Source organism: Sorex araneus, chromosome X (genome assembly GCF_027595985.1).
Source record: "Sorex araneus isolate mSorAra2 chromosome X, mSorAra2.pri, whole genome shotgun sequence".
In the NCBI taxonomy this organism is placed as follows: Eukaryota; Metazoa; Chordata; class Mammalia; order Eulipotyphla; family Soricidae; genus Sorex; species Sorex araneus.
Window position 1 is genome coordinate 225491346 of NC_073313.1, and position 10560 is coordinate 225501905.

Here is a 10560-nt window from a genome sequence, read left to right on the forward strand (position 1 = left end):
TGTGAATCTTAAAACTTGAAGCACTGTACCTATTCAAATGAAAGACAAATGACTTTCTGTATCACTCTATCACTGTCATCCCATTGCTCATCGATTTGCTCGAGCAAGCACCAGTAATGTCTCCATTGTGAGACTTGTTACTGTTTTTGACATATGGAATACTCCACAGAGAGATTGCCAGGTTCTGCCATGTGGGTGAGATACTCTCCGTAGCTTGCCGAGCTCCCCGAAAAGGGCGGAGGAATTGAACCCCGGGTCGGCTGCTTGCAAGGCAAACACCCTATCCGCTGGGCTATTGCTCTAGCTGAACAAATGATTTTAATGACAAATATCATGAAGTAATATAGAATACATGTCAATATTTTGTAATTTTCAGTTATAATAGATATTATTTGAAAATAAAAGTCATAACGTTTTTACAGAATGTTTTTACTCAAATTCAATCTTATTTCTATTTTTAAAAAATGTACATGTTATTTTCAAATTAAAAAAAATTAATGATCCATAGTCATATTACTAGAAATTCTTTGTAGCCCTGCTAGAACTTTGATGACTATAGCCATAATTTGGGATGTTTGTCCTTTCATTTCCCTAGTAATACTACCACATTATGAATACAGAAAAATCATCATAAAGTCATTCTGAAGTTATAATTTGAGCAATCTCTAGATCTTCTCCTTGTTCCTATGAAACATGAAATTTTGCACTGTTATACAATACTTTCTTAAATATGATAAATAACTTAATTGTAAATACTTCCTAAATCAACTTTAAGAATAGATTGGACCATAAAATGACACATCTAAAAGTCATTCATATCGGGGGCTGGAACAATAGCACATCATGTAGGGCATTTGCCTTGCAAGTGGCCAACCCGGGTTCAAATCCCAGCATCCCATATGGTCCACTGAGCACCGCCAGGAGTAATTCCTGAGTGCAGAGCCAGGAGTAACCCCTGTGCATTGCCGGGTGTGACCCAAAAGGCAAAATAAATAAATAAATAAATAAATAAATAAATAAATAAATAAATAAATAAAAGTCATTCATATCAAACCATATATTCCTGTTTATAACTATTTTCACTTTCTTCCATTTTATTAACTCTAACTTTAAATTTGTGTGAAAATCAATACTGATGATGTCATAAGGTCTTTTGAAAAGATTTTATGTAATACTTGTCTTTTTCAGCCAGACTATAAATGTGAATTTCACTCATTCTTATTTCCAGATTAAACAAAAGATGAATATAATTTTTCTTTTGATTTAAAATGTGATATAAAACTATATTCAAAGAAACACATACCATAAATACTTGACTCTTTAATGCATTATTTTATACCTAAATTTCTTTTAAAATAGTGACAATAATCCTTAAGGGATTTTAAGAACAAGAAAATTATTAAATAGAGGAACAGGAAAAATATCTATCTTGTTTCTGAAATAAGGATAGAAAATATCTTGTAGATTATTGAATAGACTAATAATTGCAGGCTTTGGAAGCACCTAAATACATTGGGAAGAACCCTTTAAAGAGCTGGGTATGGCAGGATATTAAGGTAAGTTACAAATAGAAAACTCTCACCTTATCATACCTACCACTTAAAAAGGTTGAAAATCCACTGGGAAATGATTGTATAGAATTAAACACACACACACACACACACACACACACACACACACACACACACACACACCAGCTTGAAATGACATGAAGGCTGAGGTCACCAGGGAATATGCTGGCAAAAACAATGTGACACATCTTTCTTTCAGTTGAGGCTTATATATTATGAACAGAGATATCAGAACTGTGAGAATAAAATTATGAAAAATGGAACAAAAATCTAGCAATGTCAAATAAAATAAAACCATAAATACTCTAATTGCCTGACTTTTGAAAATAATAGTAGGGTGTGATATCCTAATAGCCAAAGACTATTGTGCTTAAGACGGCTTACTACCGTCTTTGTGTCAAGGATTACTCATGGAGGGACTCCTGGGACCATATGTGGTATCAAGAACCAAATCTGGGTAGGCCATTGCCCTGCCACTGTGTTATCTCTCTACACCTTATTTGACACTCTTAATTTAAGTTCATCATCTCAACATTAATATCTTGGATGTTGTTCCCAATTGTTTACTTCAAATGTAATATAACACATCAGATCTCTGTACTCATTTATTTCCCTTAACTGAGATTTTCCCTTAACTCCACTATCAATCCCCCTAGCCACTTGTAGCCACTATTCTGATTTTTGAACTTCCTTCTTTCCTTCCTTCCTTCCTTCCTTCCTTCCTTCCTTCCTTCCTTCCTTCCTTCCTTCCTTCCTTCCTTCCTTCCTTCCTTCCTTCCTTCCTTCCTTCCTTCCTTCCTCCCTCCCTCCCTCCCTCCCTCCCTCCCTTCCTTCCTTTTTTCAATTTTGGGCCATACAAGGCCATGATCAGGGTTTACTCTTGACCATGCACTCAGGAATTACTCCTAATGGTGCTTAGTGGACCATATAAGATACTGGGTATCAAACCTAGTTAATTTGCATGTAAGACAGGCACCATATTTGCTGTACTATCAATCTGGCCCTTGAAACTATTAATTTCTATTTGGATGCTCTCTACTACTTTGATTACTTATTTTTAATAAGGAACTATGAAGTATTTCACCTTCTGAAATCAACATATTTGATTCAGTATGACATCTACAAGCTTGATCTATGCAGTCAAATACTACAAAATTTCCCTCTGTGGGGCCTGAATAATCCATTGCATGTTTATGTAACATATTCTTTTTATGTGGGCAAACTTTTATGCCGTATTTATAAGGAGATCCTCTAAGCTCTGTGTGAAGTACTCATTCCAGGTGGTGCACTGTGGATGCTGCAGTGCTAGAAATTGAACTGGAGTCAGCCATATTCAAAGCAAGCATTTATATATATATATATATATATATATATATATATAATTCATGGATATTTAGTTGTTTCTACTTCCTGTCTATTGTGAATAATGTTATAATGAATACTGGAGAGCTAATATCTCTTTACAGTTCTTGTTTCAATTATTTTAGATAATACCAGAAAGGGATTGATAGGTTACAAGTTATTATAATGTTGCATATATTCTAAGTTAAGTATAACCTACCAACTGCACATAATGCTTTCCATACTATCTGCATAATTTTGTATTCTAACCAATTATGTGCATGAGCTACAATTTCTATAAAACATGAAGCATCTCATGCGAGAGCCTGACAAGCTCCCAGTGGCATATTCATATGCCAAAACCAGTAATAATGATGGTTCTCATTCCCCAGATGATGAAAGTGTCTCCAAAATGACACCATTGGGAAGAGAGGAAAGAGAGGCTTCTAAAATTTCATGGCTAGGACGAATGTTACTGAGACTGCTTGAGAAAATCTATGATCAATGGGATGATGATGAAGCATCTCACTTTAGATTTCAAAATCAATACTGAAGCTACAATAATTAAAACAGTATGATACTAGCATTAGGCGCACATGTTGATAATAGAGAGCTGGGAAATAAATCCATGCATCTATGGCTTACTTGTCTTCAACTAGTGTTTAAGAATGAAAATCATGAGAATGGAAAAACTAGATATAGTCAAAAAAATTTAACTGAATTTGTATACTTCACATTATAAATAACCAAGTTAAGTAAAGACCTAAGCAGAAATTCTGACTCTAAAGAGCAAAACATAGGATAAATTATTTGCCAATTTGTCTTGTCATGGATATGATACCAAAAGCATGAATAATAAAAGTAAACTAATGAAGTGAGACTGCATTAACTAGGAAAATCTATACAGCAAAGTAAAGATAAAAGAGTGAAAAGGCAACAACAGAATTGAAAAATCTTTCAATCCATTATAAGACACATAACTCAGTAGAAAAAAAATCTAAAAACATGATTGCAAAATAAGGGGTAGAATATTGTCAAAGTATTACTCAAAAAAGAGATGTAAATAATCAAAGATGACTGAGAAGACAACTTTGTCTTAATCATCAAGGAAATGCAATCAAAGCCAGCAAATATTACCCCTTATCTAAGAATGTCTATTACAATGAGATAAAGTTTTGAGTATAATGCGTTCATTCAGTTTTTAGGCATTTACTTGAAAAGTGATATATAAATACAAATTGAAATAAATTATTGTAAGCAGAATAAACAAATAGCAGAATGTCCTTTTACCAAAAAAGTCCTTTTAAATTAAAAAAAATAAATGAAAATATTAAAAACTTAAAGGAAAAAATATTTTAAGAAAGTTAGTAGGGCTTGCTTTTCAATCCTGTGTTCGTTTTCCCTTGAATATGAATTTCACTTTCTTGCCTGTTTCTTTGCTTACTTATTTCCACTCTGGAGAACCCATGATCTCTCTCAAAAATGTACTTTTTTTTCTTATCTCCCCTCAGATCTCACTAAATCAGATTTACAAAACTTTCTTTCTTCACCACAGATTAAAAAAATAAGAGAGAGATAGAGAGAGAGAGAAAGAGAGAGAGAGAAATAGAGAGAGAGAGAGAGAGAGAGAGAGAGAGAGAGAACTAGTGATTAGTTTAATTTAGAAAGGAGTAAAAATTTTCTGAACACAGCAAGGAGTTTGTCCTGAAATTGTCTTTGCATAGGAAGTACTGGAAATTTCCTGTATGTTGACTAAATAAATAAAAGTCCCCCATTAACAGAAGATAATTAGATTGTATGTAATAATGCAAGACCTTTTTATATGTAACATATAAGGCAGTCATTTAAGATACACAAATAATATAAATATGGAGTTTTAGGTATATTGAATATAAATGAAAAAAGATCTAATGAGCAAACTATAAACATAAGAGGATTGGCATTGATATTTGAAATAAACTTCAAAAAAGAAGGATATTTTCTAGACAAAAAGAGCAAGATTTAATCATAAAAAAGGAACAGTGCATTAACAAAAGGTTAAAATGTGCATATATCTTACACATGTCTACAAATACATGGGGAACTTCATAGATTTAAAAGGTGAAAGATGTAACCATATATAATAAGGCATTTGTAAATTCTCTTACAAATTGAGAGAAGCTAGTGAAAAATATTAGCAAGGTACACAGAAACACTGAATAGAGCCATAAAAGATTTTTGCTAAAGGGATGGAATGATAGTAATCCACAACTCTCATGGTCCCCTCAGCCTACTATGAGTTATCCCTGAACACAGCCAGGAGTAATACCTGAGTAACACAGTAACAAAGGGTGTGGTCAAATTCCCTTTTCCCAAAGAATTTATCCAATTGAATTTTATAGAACACTAATTCCACTATGAAATTCATATTTTTTGAGCATACATGCAAAGTCATCAAGGCAAATGCCTCAGTGGCATAAAACAATTCATAAGATAGAATTAGAAGATAGTACTGTTATGAAAATACTGTTATCATTTAAAAAAATAAACTTTGTAAAATGTGTTTTACATAATCCTGAGCACTCTATTCATGGGTACTTACACAAAAGAAGAAAAGGCATTCACCCAAAGTCATATTCAAAAATGTTTATAATCTCTTGTAGTAATACAAAATTAGCCAAATACCATCAACAGGTAAATGTATCAGTCATGGTATATTTTGTAATGGAGCATTAGCTAGCAATACAAAGGAAGTGAACAGTTTTTGATAATCACACATAATGAACCTCAGCATTATTTAGAATGAAGGAATTTAAACCAAGATGAAATATATCCATCATATGTTTCACTAAAACAATTCTTGAAATGAAAATTAAATAAAGTTAGAAATGTAACACACTTGGCAGGAAGAGGAGCTGCAAATAGACATAATCAAAGTTTTGGTAATAAGGGAAATGTTTAATATCTTGACTGTGATGATTACTTGACAGCTATGTCTATACTGATTAAATTTTACAAGACAGTGTTAGTATATACATAAATTACAATGAGCATAATCCATTGTATAACTTCCATCTAGATTGTATATAAATTTTTAGTTTATTTAACTTGAATTGCCTTGCCAGACATTTAGACTTTATAGTTAAATGTCTGAGATGAGAAAACTCCAAAAGTGATGATGACTTGAACTTGAGCTAGTGATGGCAATGGGTATCAGCACACATTTTAAACAGAGTTAGTAAGATGAATTGATAGTTTACATTTGAGAAAATAGGAGAATCAAAGATGATAGTCTTTTCCTTGATCTACCATTCTTATGGACTGGAGCAATAGCACAGCAGGTAGGGCATTTGCCTTGTACACAGCCAACCCAGGTTCAATTCCTCCATCCCTCTAGGAGAGCCTGGCAAGCTACCAAGAGTATTCCACCCACATGACAGAGCCTGGCAAAATCCCCGTGGTGTATTCGATATGCCAAAAACAGTAACAAGTCTCACAGTGGAGATGTTAGTGGTGCCCGCTCGAGGAAAATCAATAAACAAGGGGACAACGGTGCGACAGTGCCACAGTTCGACAGTGCTCCAGATTATTGCCTACCTAAGGTGTAGTGTATGCTCCAACAGTTGAGGTTTGCTTTGTTATAATGCCCTTTGGTATAATACAAACAATGTTTATTGAGATATTCGCATTATAGAAGGCTATCTCAAATAAATAATATGACCATACACATAAGCACACCACACACACACACACACAAACACACTTTTGGTAGAAATTTAATCACCAATCACCTTGCCTCTAGTTTGATGGTTCAAAGAGTTTTTGTTTGGCCATTCTTAATTCAAAAGTTTTGCAAACATTTTCACTGAAAGTTTCGTGAATTTATAGAAAGGAACTTTTAGACTTACAGACATAGCCAAAAATTTCAGTGTAAAGATGGTATACATATACAAAATATTTGTCCATGACTCAAATAAAAATGTTAGGTTTACTGTAGTTCAATGATATGGCAATTAAAAAGATAAACTTTAAATATATATCAAATCTGAAAGGCTAAAAAATTTATGACCTAATCAGATGACCTAAAATAGGTTCTTTCTTATTTTGCTACTCAACTATATTGAGTCAAGAAAAATTTGAAAACTACTCAAAATTTAGATTATTATCAATATGGTTTTAATTTTTGGAAACAATCATGATAAGTATCTCTTTACAATTCATCACACTAGTTAATTATTAAAGTAGCATATCCAAAATTCATAACTCACAAAAATAATCCAATTAATTTAGTCTTTTTTTATAAAGGAATATCATATAATTAAATTATATTTACTGTATTATTTGGGGAAAATGCTGTTGAAGTAAGATACATACAGCACTACATATTCTGTAAGTGCCTACTTATGCATAAACATTCTGAATTTGTTATATTCAGTTATATTGGCCAATTTTTTCAAATTTAAAATGAGGCAAAAACATATTTGCATAATATATGTTACACTAATTAGTAATACCATTACTAATTGTTCTGATGGTACCATTTAATAGTGCCAAGTTTTGTATTGGCAGCAAAATAGACTAGTTTTTTAAAATTTTTTTGCATTTTAATATGATTAGCTAAAATGTTTAAATGAACACTTGTAAAAACAATGAATTAGTCTGAGAATTTCATGCTTAGCAACATTATAAATTATATCTTCATAGCATAAGTTTTGAAGCTTTTGTATTTTAAGAGGCAATAACCATAATATTTCTTATTTTGAATAATAGTTATTATAAGGCTGCTAATAATTTTATTTTATAAAATGTGCTTTTGTTATCATATTACAGAAACCCTTCTTTTCTTTGTTTCTTCCATATCCATGATATTACTGCCCACAACAAGAATGAATTTGCTTTAAGATTTTCACTTCTAGCTGACATACTTTTTCATGAGAATATCTATATAGTTGGAGAATAATGATTAATCCTGGAGCATTTTTCAAAGAGGTACACAAAAGTAAGCTTTAGTTACTGGGAAAAAGAAACATAGGGACTCTGTTACAGCCATAAATAAACTGGGCATATTGTCAAATGCTCAAGAAACTAATAAAATTCTTAATTTCCATAATTTTTTATTTTGTTCTGTTTGGGGGTCACACCGGGTGGTATTCTGGCTCTATTCCTGGTTCTGTGCCGGCGAGTGACTTCTGGCAATGCTCAGGGGACCATATGTGATGCCTGGAATCCAACCAAGATTAGATGCATGCAAGGCAAACACCTTGCCCACTGATTATATCTCTGGTCCCTATTAATTCACACAAAAATATTAAAGATAAAAATTAATTTTACCAAGCATGAAATCTGAGGAATTTGACTTCTGCTTGTTGGTTCAACACCAACTCAAGTTAAAGGTGACTAGGCACTTTATTTCTTGTTTAAATTATAATTTTACATAATTAAAGGGACATGATTTTATGAAGGTTTTGACAGTTGAGTTTTTAGCATGTAATATTTCAACACCAATTTTGCCACCAGTGCCAACTTCTCTTTGCCAGTATTCACATACTCCACCACTACCCCAATTTTCCCCAACCCCTGCCTGCCACCTTGATAGGCCTGATGCAATGTTCCCATGGTTGCAGTATAGATTTTATGCCTTCCAGGTTGTTGAGTCTGTGTTTTGGATATGTGAGTATCTGACTCTTCCACATCACCAGTATAACTGAAACCCCCACCCCTCTCCAGCCATTACTTCCTTTTACCATCTTCTTTCTAACCCCTTGATTTTTTTACGTTTTTGTCCTTCTCCTTAAACTAGGTTCAAAGGTGATCTAGGCATCCCTTATTTACTACATTACATATCCTAATCCGGTTATTCTGTAAACCAGACAATTGAGGTCATCCTGTGTTTAACTTTCTTTTTCTGGCTTACTTTATTCAGAGCAGCTTCCAGAGAGACGCACATGGAGCTGTGAGGGAGGAAGGGGACATCTGCGAGCCAGTCAGATCAGCCGAATCAACCCTGGTGATCAATGGGGCGACAGATGTCGAAGCCAGATCGCCCAGTGAGCTGGAGCAAGAGCACAGTGGGTAGGGCGTTTGCCTTGCACATGGCTGACCCGGGTTCGATTCCTCTGTCCCTCTCGGAGAGCCCAGCAAGCTACTGAGAGTATCCTGCCCACACTGCAGAGCCTGCGCAAGCTACCCGTGGTATATTCGATATGCCAAAAACAGTGGGGGGGGAGGGGGGAGGTATATCGTGATTCTTGGTGGTGGAATATGTGCACTGGTGAAGGGATGGGTGTTTGAGCATTGTATAACTGAGACTTTAACCTGAAAGCTTTGTAACTTTCCACATGGTGAATTAATAAAAGAATTTAAAAAAATGTAAAAAAAAAACAGTAACAATAAGTCTCACAATGTAGACATTACTGGTGCCCACTTGAGCAAATCAATGAAGAACGGGAGGACAGTGTTAGTGCTACACTTTATTCAGCATGATATATTATAATCCCAGCCAAGTTACAGCAAATTTCATGATTTCATAGTTCCTTGCAGTGACATAGTACTTTATCATGTACATATACTATATATTTGTAATCCATCTGTCATTGGATACCTAGGTTGATTCCATATCTTAGCTATTGTACTAAGTGCAGTAATGAATGATGGTGTGCATATGTCCTTTGAATCATGTTTTTATGTCCTGAGGTAGATATCCAAAGTGTAATTGCTGGGTCATAGACAGTTCAATTTTAAATTTACTGAGGACTTTGCACATTGTTTTCCACAGGAGTTGTACCAGATAACATTCCCACCAGAAGTAGATGAGAATTCCTTTTTCACCACATTTTTGCAAATATAGATTGTTTGTGGTATTTTCATATGTTCCATTCTAGCAGGTGTGAGATGGTAAACCAACTTGATTTGGATTTACCTAATATTTGATGATGAGTATCTTTTAATTTGTCTACTCAAAATCCTCTAGTCTTCCTCTGATAATTGTCTGTTCATTTCTTCTTCACTTTGTTTTATAGGGCTTTAGAAAAAAATTTGGGGTTGCTTTTTGAGTCACACCGGGTGATGCACAGGGGTTACTCCTGGCTCTGCGCTCAAGAATTATTCCTGGCGGTGCACAGGGGACCATATGGGATGCTGGGAATCGAACCCAGGTCGGCCATCTGCAAGGCAAATGCCCTACCTGCTGTGCTATTGTTCCAGCCCCTGGTTGATCTTTAAGAGTGCTTTATTTTATTTTTCTAGGTCCTTGAAGAATGCAATCTGAATTTGGGTGGAGATGAATTGAATTATTGGGATAAAATATACCTCTAATTATCTTGACTAGTGTGTTTTTTTAAGCAACCTCGAAGGAACAAAATTAAAATATTTGTGCATATGCATATATATACACACAAATACACATAGAAAGAGTCAAAAGTTTGAAGCATGTAGAAGTTGGTGGGAGTACTGAACATTCAGCTTAAACTTATGCTGAAAGATAGAGGGGCTATGTTGTCAAAGAGTGTTTAATAAAATAGCTTGTTGTGGACAGTGCTATGGCTCAGTAATAGAGAACACATTTAGCATGTGCAAGGCTCTGAGTACAATTCTCTCGCACCAAATTTCTCCCCATCCTCCCAAGCATTACTGGAAGTGACCTTGATCTCTGAACTCCACCAGATGTGGT